The 15,071-nt window shown below is 44.5% G+C and overlaps 1 protein-coding gene across 3 annotated transcripts in view; it reads left to right on the top strand.

Moving 5' to 3' along the window:
- The window catches only part of CRHR2 (corticotropin releasing hormone receptor 2), a 201,920-nt gene that overhangs the window by 31,115 nt on the left and 155,734 nt on the right, over positions 1-15,071 (top strand). The gene's annotated exons all lie outside the window — the stretch shown is intronic.

Genomic DNA, 15,071 nt, shown 5'->3' with positions numbered 1-15,071 from the left:
AATCTGCTTTCCTTTCTCTTTTAAACATCTCATGCGAATTTATAAGCATTGTAGGGTTAAATTTCTCCCAGTAAACACATTTTATATGCAGCCTTGACTAATGTAAGCATTTTTGCAATCAATCTTTCCCAATATAATGCATTTTTATATGCTGTTTTCGCTTTCCCCTGCTAGTTCTCACATTCTTTTGAAAAGGGCAAATTTGATAGATTTGGATTTAAATGTGCACTGAATAAAATTTCTTCTCCTTCCCCTACTTCCAGATGACCTGTTTTATGGAATATTTGATCCCTAAACGTTTGTACAAAGTTTGCAGGGAGGTTAAATTATGTCGGCTAGTTGCTGAGAAATCGTTCTGATTTGTTTCTGGGGAGGTTATACGATGTTGCATCCAGCAAGCGTCATCCCATTCCCAGTGGCTTTTATGTCAGTTTCCTTATCTCGGAAAGACCGGTTTGTGGGCAAGGACAGAGGACTCAGCTACATTAGTAAAGAAACAGCGATTTGAATGCACTATAATCATGCAACACCAGGGGGTGCCAGAGAGCAAGAAATTTCAAAACACGATTTTCAATAGAGATTTTTTTCTTTTGTTATAATGATCTAATTTCTGACTTATTTATAGGGTCCCCCCCCCGGCTCGATCCACCCAGGGTTTGTGGCACAGAAGCTGCAAATCAGCTCTAATTGCACAAACTCTGAATTTGGTGGTGCCTGAAAATAGTCTGGGAATACCTTCAGAAGCCACCTTTCATGACCCTAAAGGGGAATATTTCTCTTGGAAGAAGGGGACCCATATTATGCCTGTCCCATCAAAATGTCACTTTTAGGGATGGGCAAATCTGTCAATCTTGGTTTCTCTCTCATTTTCCAATCTTAAGTTCCCTACATTTCTTTTTTCTTTTCTTTTTTTTTATTAAATCTTTATTGGTTTAAAATACAAAGATACAATCATACAACAAAGGCAAGTATTTCAGATTTAAATACAAAAAGAAAAAAGAAAGGGGGAAAAAGAAAATTTTTGAAACAATGATAAAAAGAAAAAAGACCAAAGATTTATACAACATCTATCAAATAATATTTTTTTTTGCAAAAAAAACTTCCAATCTTTCTTGTTATACTTTTTCTGTTGTCATGGTATTATCGCGCAGTTTTGTTTTATATCCTTTTTCATACATTCCACTATAATGTTTATATCATTTGTCTATTTCCCTACATTTCTAGTTCTCTACATTTCTGCTTACAACTCCCTCTTCCTTCTCACACTTTCCTCTCAGACCTCAAGCTGAGAGATCATCTTTAACTAGCTTCCAGGCCCAATTCTAAGTGCTGGCTTTGACCTACAAAGCCTTAAACAGCTCAGGACCGCAATACCTCAAGGACCGCCTCTCTCCATATGAACAAACCAGGTCTCTGCAAAGGAGCCCCTTTGTGTGCCTCCTGCATGAGACGTCTGGAGGGTGGAAAGGGCCTTTTCTGTGGTGGCTCCCAGCATCTGGATATTCTCCCCAGGGAGGTTTGGCTGGCACCTTCGTTATACATTATACACCTTTTGGCACCAGGCGAAAATGTTCCTCTACAACTAGGACTTTGAAAGATTGCCCTTTTAAATGTGTTTGGGGGTGGGGTTTACTGGTTTGTTGTTGCTCTTATTTTTATTTTATTATATTATTATTTTTTCTATGTGTTTTGTGGTTCTTTTGTTGTAATATTATGGTATGAACTGCCCCGAGATCTGTTAATGAAGGGTGGTATACAATTCTTCTTCTTCTCATCTTCATCATCGTTATCATGAACATTATTGCAGTGGAACCTCGGTTTTCAAACGTAATCCATTCCGGAGGATCGTTCAGCTTCCGAAACGTTTGAAAACCGCTTACTTCTGGGTTTTCGCATTTGGGAACTGAAATGTTTGAGAACGGAGCCATTTGAGTTCTGAGGTTTAACTGTATCACTATTATTAAACTATGCTCTGAGAGAACATGGGAGCAAGGATGGCTGCCTTGTTATTCTCCAGATTTGTTAGCTAGACTAGAATTAGATACTTTTCTATCCAAGTTATAGATTTCCTGCAGGAAACAACTTTGCCATTTCCCCACCTACGAGCATCTCTGTGTGTGATTGCAACAAGTCTGCTCTCAAACCAAGACCTGACAGCTTAAAGGCTGCTCACTCTGTGTACTAAAAGGGGTTTCAGTAGGTAATTGACCCCTGTTATCCCAATGCAGGGTTAAACCACAGAGCCTAGGGCTTGCTGATCAGAAGGTCGGCAGTTCAAATCGCCGCAAAGGGGTGAGCTCCCGTTGCTCGGCCCCTGCTCCTGCCAACCTAGCAGTTCGAAAGCTCGTCAAAGTGCAAGTAGATAAATAGGTACCACTCCAGCGGGAAGGTAACCGGTGTTTCTATGTGCTGCTCTAGTTCGCCAGAAGCGGCTTAGTCATGCTGGCCACATGACCTGAAAGCTATACGCCGACTCCCTCGGCCAATAAAGCGAGATGAGCGCCGCAACCCTAGAGTCGGCCACCACTGGACCTAATGGTCAGGGGTCCCTTTACCTTTTTTATCCAAATGCAAGGCATTAAAGACAGCCTGCCCATGCCCCCTAAGTTGGCCTTCTGCCCCCAGGAGCACACTGTCCTTTGATCACCAGTGTCCAAATAAAACTCAGCTGCCGATCCACCCAACTTCTGGGTCTGAACGGAAGTGCCATTTCTGTGCGCTGGTTCCTGTCTGCACCTGCCAACACTGCAATCATTTGCTGATTTCCTGAGTTCCTCCTTTACAGTTATTCATTCCGTTGGGTAACTGCTGGAAAGCTTACAGCTTATTTCTTATCGGTTAATTTCATTAAATGCAACTCCATTTTCCTTCCAGACAAGCCAGATGAAAAGACTATTCATCGCAGAGTGGTTTGTTGTTGTCGTTTGGCTTTCTCTTCCAAATTAAGCGCTCTTCTTTCTTCATTCTTCCCCCCCCCCCCCGGCTTCAGATTTGTGGTCTTCTTAAATAAGATTTTGAACACCACAATAAAACTGCAGTGTAGTTTGCAACAAACAAATCTGTTATGCTTCCCTGCCCATGAAATTGGAACTTCCCAAGTGCGTTGGCATTCAATCCTGGCAAATGGTTTAGTTCTCAACTGATGGATTTTATTTTATTTTTAAAATTCCTCTTGCTGCTGTATGATGGTGGAAGGCAAATAACTAAATTAGTTCGCATTTAAAGGCAAACTTGGCAAATTCGCACTTTCCAAAGCAATATGTCAGTGGTGGCCAAACTCGGCCCTCCAGCTGTTTTTGAACTACAGTTCCCATCATCCCTGAGCACTGGTCCCGTTAGCTAGGGATGATGGGAGTTGTAGTCCCAAAACAGCTGGAGGGCCGAGTTTGGCCACCACTGCAATATTTGGACTCAAATGCAGCCAGCCTTCAAAATTCATGCTTTTTCTGAATTTGGCAATACAGTTCTCCAGCCAAGCAGAGTGCACAAAAATGCATGTATCGTGCGCAACGTGTGCGTGTAAAATTCATGTAATGGTGAGCATAACTTTCAAAGATGCACTGTATTAGGGGAAATGGTTGGCAAAAAATGTTTCTGTTTCTCGAAATTGAATACGAAATTTGTGTTTATTAGGAGAAATTCACAGCAGGCCACTGAGACATTACAGTGGTACCTCGGGATGTGAACAGGATCCATTCCGGAGCCCCGTTCGCATCCTGAAGCAAACACAACCCACATCTGTGCGTCTGCGTGTGCGCGGATCGTGTTTCGCCGCTTCCGCGCATGCGCGTGATGTCATTTTGACCGTGGAGTGCAACCCGAAAATACTTAACTTGAAGCAAATTTATCCCGAGGTATGACTGTACTGTGGAGTTTTTGTGGCTTGTTTGTTTGCTTTTAAGGGAAATTGCAGATTGCCTCAGTAATGTATTTTAAGAGCGGAAAAATGAGAAACGGAGAGAACCAAAAAAGGACAGATTCATCCAACCCTAGTTACAAGAGGGGAGATTTCAGTTGAACATTAGGGGGAAATTCTTATTGAGAAGGGTAGTTTGACAATGCAACTAGCTGCTTGGAGAAGTGGTAGAGGTCTTTAGGCAGAGGCTGAGCAGTGATCCATTGAGGATATACAGTGGTACCTCGGGTTAAGTACTTAATTCATTCCAGAGGTCCGTTCTTAAACTGAAACTGTTCTTAACCTGAAGCGCCACTTTAGCTAATGGGACCTCCTGCTGCTGCCGCGCCGCCGGAGCACGATTTCTGTTCTCATCCTGAAGCAAAGTTCTTAACCGGAGGTACTATTTCTGGGTTAGCAGAGTCTGTAACCTGAAGCGTATGTAACCTGAAGCGTATGTAACCCGAGGTACCACTGTACTAACTCTGGATTTTTGCATTGAGGAGGAGGTTAAACCAGATGCCTGTACAGTGGTACCTCGTCTTATGAACTTAATCCATTCTGGAAGTCTGTTCTTAAACCAAAGCCATTCTTAAACGGAGGCATAATAATAATAATAATAATAATAATAATAATAATAATAATAATAATAATAATTTATTATTTGTACCCTGCCCATCTGGCTGGGTTTCCCCAGCCACTCTGGGTGGCTTCCAACAAAGATTAAAAATGCATTAAAATGTCACACATTAAAAACTTCCCTAAACAGGGCTGCCTTCAGATGTCTTCTAGATGTCAGGTAGTTGTTTATCTCTTTGACATCCGATGAGGCCTCCCGCCACCGGTGCCCTTCCACCGTTCGGCTTCTGTTCGTAGACAGAGGTAAAGTTCACTAACCGGAATGCTACTTCCAGTTTTGCGGCATTCATATACCAAATAGTTTGTAAACAGGGCTGTTCTTAAACCGAGGTACCGCTGTCCAACCCTGTGCAAAACATCTGCATGAAAAATAGTGTAACCCATATGGTCAACTTGTAGAATGACTGCAGCAAGTATATGTGTTTGTGCATAAGAGTAGGGATGTAAGCAGGCATCAATTTCCACCCCCCAACCTGTACCCGCTCCACGCAGTACTGTTTCCATTCCACTGCAGTTCGACTTCTGCCAAAAGCTACATTTTTTGCCTCTTTGTGTGCTGCAAAAAAATTACATTAGGTGCGGAACACAAGCAATTAATTGCGTATATTGCATTGTCATTAACTTATTCCACCACATTCATTGCAATGCAAAGGGAACATGATACAATTGGGGGGGGGGGATGGAATCAATGTTGTACCATTTATGGACTGCAAGCAACACCAGCAGTGAGTACCAGTTGTATTTGTCAGACTGGTTTCCGTTCTGGACGCCAGATGGCTAAGCAAAGACGGACAATTTCTGCTCCTGTCTTGGTGTTTATCGGAATTCTCCAACCTCTCTCGGCAAGAGGGCAGACATTTGCCATTATGATTTTAAAAGAAAACCAGGATTGTGTGTGTGTTTGTGAGCCAGCTACATTCAAGACACACAAGAACCACTTTATGAAATCATCATCATCATCATCATTTTTAATTTGTATACCGCCTTTCTATCTTACAATACTCAAAAAGAAGAAGAAGAAGAAGAAGAGTTTGGATTTGATATCCCGCCTTTCACTCCCCTTCAGGAGTCTCAAAGTGTCTAACAATCTCCTTTCCCTTCCTCCCCCACAACAAACACTCTGTGAGGTGAGTGGGGCTGAGAGACTTCAGAGAAGTGTGACTGGCCCAAGGTCACCCAGCAGCTGCATGTGGAGGAGCAGAGACGCGAACCCGGTTCCACAGATTATGAGAATACCGCTCTTAACCACTACACCACACTGGCTCTCAACACGGTTTACAAGATGAAGAAACAAAAAATGTACATCTTATAACAATCTAATGCAATACAAAAATGTGATAATAAAACATAACTTTAAAATAGGCAATCTCCATAAAAAGAAAGTCCAGTAGTGATGTATGGAAGTGAGAGCTGGACCATAAAGAGGGCTGATCGCTGAAGAATTGATGCTTTTGAATTATGGTGCTGGAGAAGACTCTTGAGAGTCCCATGGACTGCAAGAAGACCAAACCTATCCATTCTGAAGGAAATCAGCCCTCACTGCTCACTGGAAGGACAGATCCTGAAGCTGAGGCTCCAATACTTTGGCCACCTCATGAGAAGAGAAGACTTCCTGGAAAAGACCCTGATGCTGGGAAAGACTGAGGGCACAAGGAGAAGGGGACGACAGAGGACGAGATGGTTGGACAGTGTTCTCGAAGCTACCAGCATGAGTTTGACCAAACTGCGGGAGGCAGTGGAAGACAGGAGTGCCTGGCGTGCTCTGGTCCATGGGGCCACGAAGAGTCGGACAAGACTAAACGACTAAACAACAACATCAAAAAAGTAACATTCAACAATCATTAGAATAGTATAAAATAATAATATCAACATATAAAAGTTAAACAGAAATCCACTCAACAGTTACAATAATATCTAAACTATAATCAATAAAACAATGGCAAGCCACAGTTCATAAAACAATGCAATAACTTGGAAGACCAGGGTTCAGAACCCCACTCAGCCATGAAGCTCATTCGGTGACCCTCACCTACCTCACAGGGTCGTTGTGAGATGGAGAGGGGAAGAGCGCATCAGTAGTGCTGAAGAACTACTTGGTCTTAGGATCTATGCCTTTTAACGCTGCTCTGCTCTGCCCTCAATCTGCCTGGCTTCTCACGAACAAGACTGACCTTTGTTTCAACTGAAGAATGTTTCCCTTTCAGCCATGCAGCCTTTTTTGCTTCCCAAAATAAAAATGACAAAGGGGGTTTTCAAGTACATTTGTATCGTGTGGGTGAACGGAACCAGTCCATTGATTTTCTTTTTCTCTTTTTGTACGTGCAACTCTTCCTCGCTCCGTAAAGCTCCCTCACTTTCTCGGGCGCCTAGGTGTTGATTTTCAAAACTTGGCAACATCGTTCGCTCATGAAAGACTGGAACTTGACACGCACTCCCTTCGCTAACTTTACAATCTAACGTGTTTGCAAATGGGAGGGATAAAGTGTCTTGATGCTTTTGGAGCACTATCGATCCTGAATTTTAGCAACAATCTGCGCAAAGCACTTTTGAAAGAAGGTTACCTTGCAGCATAGCATGGAACAGATTTCTGTCTCTTCCTTCAGTTCCCCTCTGCCCTGCATCTGTTGGGTTGCTGATTTCCTTTATGAGTAAAGGTAAAGGTACCTCTGACCGTTAGGTCCAGTCATGGACGACTCTGGGGTTGCGGCGCTCATCTCGCTTTACTGGTCGAGGGAGCCAGCGTTTGTCCACAGACAGTTTTTCCAAGTCATGTGTCCAGCATGACTAAGCCGCTTCTGGCGAACCAGAGCAGAGCACGGAAATGCCGTTTACCTTCCCGCCGGAGCAGTACCTATTTATCTACAGTACTTGCACTTTGTGCTTTAGAACTGCTAGGTTGGCAGGAGCTGGGACAGAGCAACAGGAGCTCACCCCATTGCGGGGATTTGAACCACCGACCTTCTGATCAAGCCCTAGGCTCGGTGGTTTAGACCACAGCGCCACCCGCATCCCTTCCTTTCTGAGTATTTTCTTTCAATACGTTGATTAGGCCAAATGTTGGCAGGTATGTGTGAGGATCCAACAGGCAGGGTAATGTTAGCTTGGCTCCCTTAGGCGCCTTTGAGTGAGGGAAGTTGAGTCTATACATTGCTATGAGGCTATAATTCTAAGAATTGCCTTCTGGGATGAGGGGCCTGGCGGCCTTGTAAAGATCCCCTTTCAGCATAATTTTGGTGACCTGCTTGGGGTTGTGGGGCACTGAGAGGAGGTGGATCAAGACCCAAATGGGTGGGGCTTAATATTTATGCAAATATTATGCAAATCTGGGGCAGACATAATTGATAATGCATAATTGGCCACCCTGATTTCACGCTAGCAGAGACACACGGTCGTCTTCCTCCATAAGGCTGCGGACGTGTGGTCCTCAAAAGCTTCAGGGACGGTGTGCTCCTGCTGTGCTTCAGGAATAATAATAATAATAATAAATAATTTATTTATATCCTGCCCTCCCCAGCCAAAGCCGGGCTCAGAGCGGCTAACAACAATAAAAGTAACGCAGCATTCTAAAATCAATTCATTCTAAAATCAATTCAAAATCAAATTAATGACAGCCATTGGGCTAGAGTTCTATGTGGATTACAGAAGGAGGGGGTCACACTGCCTTGGCCAAAGGCCTGGTGGAACAGCTCTGTCTTGCAGGCCCTGCAGAAAGATGTCAAATCCCGCAAGGCCCTAGTCTCTTGTGACAGAGCGTACCACCAGACTGGGGCCACGGCCGAAAAAGCCCTGGCTCTGGTTGAGGCCAGCCTAACCTCCCTGTGACCCGGGACCTCCAAGATGTTTTTATTTGAAGACTGTAAGGTCCTCCATGGGACATACCAGGAGAGGCGGTCCCGTACGTACGAGGGTCCTAGGCTGTATAGGGCTTTAAATCCAGCCCCCAAAGCATTTAGTGAGAAAGTTGAGTGTTTCTCTCTTGAACTTCACCCCCTTTTCCCTCTTCAATTAGAGTAGCTCTGGGAAATCTTCACATTCCCTCACTGGAGGCATCCTGCTTCATTCTTCAGCAGAGCCATGATATCCCTGCTCTCTGGTTCAATTTGATTGTTTTCTTCTAACTCCTACACCTCTCTCCAGTGCTTTCTCTCGGCCCTATTTGGATCTGCTCAGAGTGCTGCCAGGTCCTGGGAGGTTCTCCCACTTACAGATCAGCAAGATGGAGCCCCCTTCTCCTCACTCCTCTTCCTTCTATTTATATTCGCTGCTTTTGATCCCACATTGCAGAAGCATTTTGATACACACACACCCGGGCTTTCTTTTATGATATCCAAGGTCAGGCTGAAAAGCCTTAATTTTCTCAAGTTCTTCTTTTTATGTTCCTCATATCTTGCATGCATAATATGTTTTAACCTTTAATCTGCATTTGTGTGTTCTATATCATCATCATTATTAATTCCATTTCTATCCCTATATTTTAGTATCTGTATTTTAATACTTAGAGGGACGTGGGTGGTGCTGTGGGTTAAACCACAGAGCCTAGGACTTGCCGATCAGAAGGTTGGCGGTTCGAATCCCCGCGATGGGGTGAGCTCCCGTTGCTCGGCCCCTGCTCCTGCCAACCTAGCAGTTCGAAAGCACGTCAAAGTGCAAGTAGATAAATAGGTACCACTCTGGCGGGAAGGAAAACGGCGTTTCCGTGCTCTGCTCTGGTTTGCCAGAAGTGGCTTTGTCATGCTGGCCACATGACCCTGAAGCTGTACGCCGGCTACCTCTGTCAATAAAGCGAGATGAGCACTGCAATCCCAGAGTCGGCCACGACTGGACCTAATGGTCAGGGGTCCCTTTACCTTTACCTATTTTAATACTTTGTTGGAAGCTGCCCAGAGTGGCTGGGGAAACCCAGCCAGATGGGCTGGGTATAAATAAATTATTATTATTATTATTATTATTATTATTATTATTATTATTATTATTATTATTATTATTATCATCATCATCCAAAGAGCTCAAGCTGGCATTCATGGTTGTCTTCTCCTGCATTCTGTCCTCACAACAACCCTGTGAGGTAGGTTAGGTTGAGAGACTATCACTGGCTCAGTGTAATTGAGCTAGCATCATGGCTGATCAGGGATTTGAACCCAGGACTCCCAGGTCCTAGTCCGACACTCTAACCCTCCGAACTCTACAATTCTGCAGTTCTGTGATCACTGCCTCCAACAACGGACGCAGAAAGCAGCAATCAAGGCTGGTAGCCATCTATAGATGTATCTTCCATGAATTTGTCTATAATCCTGCTTTAAAGCCATCTGATGTAGTGGCCATCTTAAAGCAGGGAGTTCCGCCGTTTAGCTATGTACTGTGTCAAGAAGTGCTTTCTTTTGTCTGCCCGAAATCTTCCTGCATTCAGCTTCATTGAATGTCCATTGAATGCTATTATGAGAGAGGGAGAGAAACAGTCACGGTTAGGAACATGCTGTTAGTTCTGTCAGTTTTTCTTGGTCAGTTTTTTTCCATGGGACTTCCATCCTGTGTCCCGACATTCCCCAATCGTTTCACCCTGTTTCTCTTCTTGGCTGCCTTTATATTGTGGCGTACAGAGCCACCAGTTCCTATTGCCCCCTGAATTTCACAATGCTCTGAAACGGGCTGTCAGAAACACTTAGGGAAATGGGGTGAGAAACCCACAGTGATTTTTATTTTTATTTTTTTAAATCTCACCCCCCCAAAATGTGACACTTCCAGTGAGTTACTAGATTGTCCAAGCATGCTGAAAGATGAGAAAATAAAAGTTAGCTTTAAGGTCCCTCTCTTCTCTCCCTTTCCCCCACCCACCCTAATTTTCTTTTCTGCCTCATCTGTCAAGTCCTAAAAGGCTTTTGGGGAATTCTAGAATGTGCAAAAATGTTTCTGAGGTGATATATGCAACACAACAGATGCAGAGTAAATTTTTTTTAAAGGTGTTAGGAAATGGCGGACCCATGAGATTCCTTTCCCCCACTTCTCTCAAAAGAGATGGGCTGTTCAGATCTTTTAAATACAGTTTAGTCCAGATTAGTTATTCCTATGAAAACCCCTAAAAAACCCCGCATAGCAGAAGAAAATAATTTTCTCTTCGGTGGTTAGATTATAGTCCTTTTTTCCCTTGTAGAATAGTGGTGGCCCATTTGCCAAGGCATAACCAGGGAACCTGTGGTCCTCAAATGTGTGGGAATGTTCAGGGTGGCAGGAGAGGATCTATTGTTTATTAATATCCTTCCTAACTTGCGCTAGCAAGTTCCTTTACTTAGCAGAGTTTACATTCCCCTTTTACATGCACAGCAGATAGCTGGTTGCAGGCTTCCGTAAGCCTCTCACTATTATACAATTCAGTCTGCCTCAGATTAAATTGTATAGTTCCTGATAAATTCCCTTTAATCCCCCCTAGAAGAATAAAGACACAACAATCTTATTTAGAGTCAATAAAAGAAGTTTACTCACATCAGTTCACAGTTGGATCCCTGAAGGCAGACTTAGTTACAAATATGTACATGTGGATCTACCCCATATGGGGGAATAATCCAGTGCTTATGCTACCTGAGAGCTATCATAGCAGTCCCTAGCTAAAAGCTGGGCCGATGAAGAAGGAAGTCAGAGAGAGAGAGATTGCTGCGTGACTTGTCCTTTTTGTTACCTGGACAGGTAAGGTCACACCCACCTCTAGTCACATGCAAAAGGAAGGATGCTCCAGCCCAGGAGGAAACAGGAAGTTTCGACAGGCTGGACCAAACATCCCCTTGCATGTCTACTCTAGGAAAACAAGGAATGTTGTACTTGACTGCTCCCAGTGGATTGCATGCCACAAGAAGTTGCCGGGTTACAGCTGCCATCATCCCTGACCACCAACCATGATTGCTACGGCTGATAGATGTTGTGTCAGGTGATGGCTGGATGAGGAGGTGTAGGAGTAGCTGCCAAACAAGAGCCCCTCAGGGAAAGCACAGAGGGAGAGGATTCAGATCCTGGAACCTGGTGGTGGGAAACTAGCCAAACCCCAGAGAAGGGGAAGAGCTGGGAAGTCCTGGAGTATGGTAGCTTGAAGGATGATGAAGAAGAGGAAACAGGCAGGTGCCCCAGAACAAGGGACAGAAATCTTCTTCTTCTTCTTCTTTAATGCTTTATTGAATCCAAAAAGAAAACAAACCGCCAACATAAGAATAATGCACATTACCAAATGATAAAATACTTTCTTCATACATAGGTTCTATAACGACTTCCAATCACCCCATCATGGGTCCTAAGTAGTTTTAGCATACCACACTTATCTTTATCAGTCAAAGTAAATCCCAATTCTCTTAAATTCCTAAGGTTTTCTGCTTTCCTACAGATGTCACTCCAGACCTGCCAACGAATTCAGGTTTTTACAATGCTCCCTGAGATGTTTTCTGTGCATGTCCCATTCTCTCATAAATGTTTGATCTGTGTGGTCCCTTAATTTTTCTGTCATCCTTGCTAATTCTGCATATGCTGACAGTTTCTATTGCCATTCCAGTTTAGTCAGAGTTAAATCTCCCTTCCAATTTCTGGCTGTTAGAGTTCTTGCTGCGAATGTAGCATACAGAAATAATATCTTCCTCACGCTTTTTGGAATATCTGCGCCCATTCACAGATGAAAAGCCAGTGTTTCTTTTACAGGATTTTCAGAAGTTCCTGGATGAGAAAGGGATTAAGCACCAGGTTGCTGTTTCAGCGGAAGCGTGGAACAGGGGTGTCTGTGTAAGAGTGAACAAAGAATTGCAAAAGGGGATGAATGCGCAATTGCTTAGTTCACATTTGCCACATGAGTTCTGGGTGGAGTCGCTAATGTCTTATTGTCATGTGTGGTTGAGAAAGGTTTCAAAAGATTTGGGAAGTTCTCCTTTTGAGAAGCTGTTCCATAGAAAACCTTCTGTTGCCTATTTTAAGGTTTTTGGGTCTCGTGAGAACAGAAGCTCCAGGTGGAGTAAAGAATGCCAGAGGCATTTGTGAGATATGAGAAGGGTCTCTACAGAGTAATTTTGTCTGAATCTGGTCAGGCACAAAATTTCTAGAGAGTGCTCCTGAACAGGAGAGAGTAATTGTTCACACATTTCCCACTGAGGGCAACTCAGATGATGATGATGATGATTTTACTGATTACAGTGGTGATGAAAATGACAGTGATAGCTCACAGAGCTCAGTTGACACAGTCATTGAGAGGAAGTCTCACACAATGGATAGGCCTTCACAGATGGAGGAAGAACCACTGTTTACTATTGGATCTGGTTCTCCAAAGAGTCCAGAGGCTGAACCAGTGAGCAGAGAGGATCAGCACCTGATACGCAGGTCTGAGTGAGTTACAAAGGGTGTGCCACCCAAAAGGTATTCAAAAGAGTTTGCTAACTTAGCTGTTGCATGTGTTGCTATTGTTAACAACTCAAGACAGGTTGAAGCTGTGTCTAAGTCAGAGACAAAGACACAACTGAGAGTTGCTAGCCAAGGTAATGCAGATGCACTCATTCCTTGGAAGCCAGACAACCAGAGAGGTACACTGGGGAAACCAGTGGCGGGGAGTTCCAAGGGTGGAACTGAAACAACAGGGGAGTGTTATATGTATAACAACTGTTTGTTTTCTTCTCTGGATCATGTTTTGCTCACAACACACATTGATACTTTTGGGGGAGGGTGTCAGGAAAAAGCAGCAATGCGAGAACAAGCTGCAGGTGGCTGCAAAGCAAAACAGGATGTTGATGTTTGGGACTGTACCATGGGAACAAAGGGACAGTCTATTCACTGTACTGAGCACCGGATATTAGCTCAGAGTGTCATCTGACCTGTACTGGAAGTACAGGGGTGGAGATTACTCTCTCTCTACTGTTGGAGTCTGGAGAGTGCAGATGTGTTTCTCTGTACTGCTGCAATGACAGAAATAAAGACATGTAAATAGATTTATGTCTGTCTCTTTCCCCTCCCTGAGGGAAGCAGGGAGGAGGGAGGAGTGGTGTGTCCCTCTTACGCTGAGTGGGATCGCCGATAGTGACCTCACCTGTATCCTGCCGGGAGACGCAGACGGGGAGGTCGACAGGATCTTAAGCCGAGTGCCTGGAGAGTGGCCAGTTACCTCTGACTGAGGCTTAAGAATCCGACATTATACCCAAAAGGAATGCTTCAGGTTTTGGTTTTTGGGTTTTTTTGGTGTGTTTTTTTGCAAAGATCTTAAATACTTTTTTGAGCTTATAATATACCGTTTCCCCAAACTTTCCTACAATTCCACGACATGTCACATTGTGCCTTCTGCCTCTCCATATCTCCAGCAATTGCTTGAGATATTTCTATACATTTTTGCTAACTTTGATGGTGTTATATACCAACGATAAAGCATCTTCATAAAGTTTTCTTTCAATGTATAGCACACAGTAAACCTCAAGTCCTCCTTCCATAATCTTCCCCAGGCCTCAATTTGAATGTTATATCCATTCAAAAGCTGGGAAATATTGGGAGAGCCGGAACAGCACCCGGCTGACATGTTGTCATTAGAAAGCATTCCAGCATCTCCCAGAAGCCGGCGAGCCTTGAAAGTAGGAGAGCAAAGAGCTCAAAGACAGAGGGGACAAAGCAGCACCTGTAGAAGTGACAAATGAGGAAGTGGGAGAGACAGGGGCATGGAGATTCACTCAGGACAATGCCATTATCCAAGAAGCTGGGTTCTATAGCCTCTCTCTGTAAAGAATGAAATAAAAAAGGACAGTAAGAAACTTTTCCTTGTCTTATACTTTCCTGGGCAACCAGCTGGGAGCCGCTGACAGCATCCTGACAGTTGCCAAGCAGAGAGCCAGGCAGACATAGGTCCCTTGGGGCTCGCCATAGACAGAGGGAGGGACCTGACACAGGGGTAGGAATGAAGGGGGAGCTACAAGCCAGTCCAGGCAACTGCTTCATCTAGGCAGGAGCAATCCTTAGAAGTCTCCGTGTGTTCTCTGTTCGGCTTCCTTAATAATGAAATGAACTGTAAATTAGCCAGCACTTTTGTTTCTTTCTTTGATCTGCAAATGACCTGTTCTCCTTGTCTGCTCCCTGACACACTGGGAGTGCACCAACACCTGCAGGACCACATTATGTTTATATTCCAGATTTCCTCCATCATAGAACCCAAAGCAAATGGTTTCTGGATAGTCACCCACAGGGCTGTCTTAAGCATATGCGTCGCCGGGGTGCAAAGATCAGCCCGGCCCCACCCTGCCCCAGTCCCAGTCGCAGTCGCAGTCCTAGTTGCCCAGTCCCAGGCGTGCAGGAGGGTGGAGCCAGCCAGCCGCCTCATTGTCTCACTGGCTTGTGGTCGCCCCCAAACTTGCAGCACAGAGCCGCCCGCAGCAGAAGAGCCCGCCGCGGCACTCCACCAACAGACGGGCTCTTCCCCGGACTCAACTCTAGGGCCCCGGACTCTCAGCCTGGCACTCCTGAGAGCCCGGCGCCCAGGTGCCCTGCACCCCTACTGCCTATGGGTAAGATGGCCCTGGTCACCCATCCAAGCGCTGACCAAACC

The sequence above is a fragment of the Podarcis bocagei genome, assembly GCF_964188305.1.
Source record: "Podarcis bocagei genome assembly, chromosome: 12".
In the NCBI taxonomy this organism is placed as follows: Eukaryota; Metazoa; Chordata; class Lepidosauria; order Squamata; family Lacertidae; genus Podarcis; species Podarcis bocagei.
The sequence above is the reverse complement of the archived record's forward strand: the minus strand, read 5'-3'. Positions and strand labels throughout refer to the sequence as shown.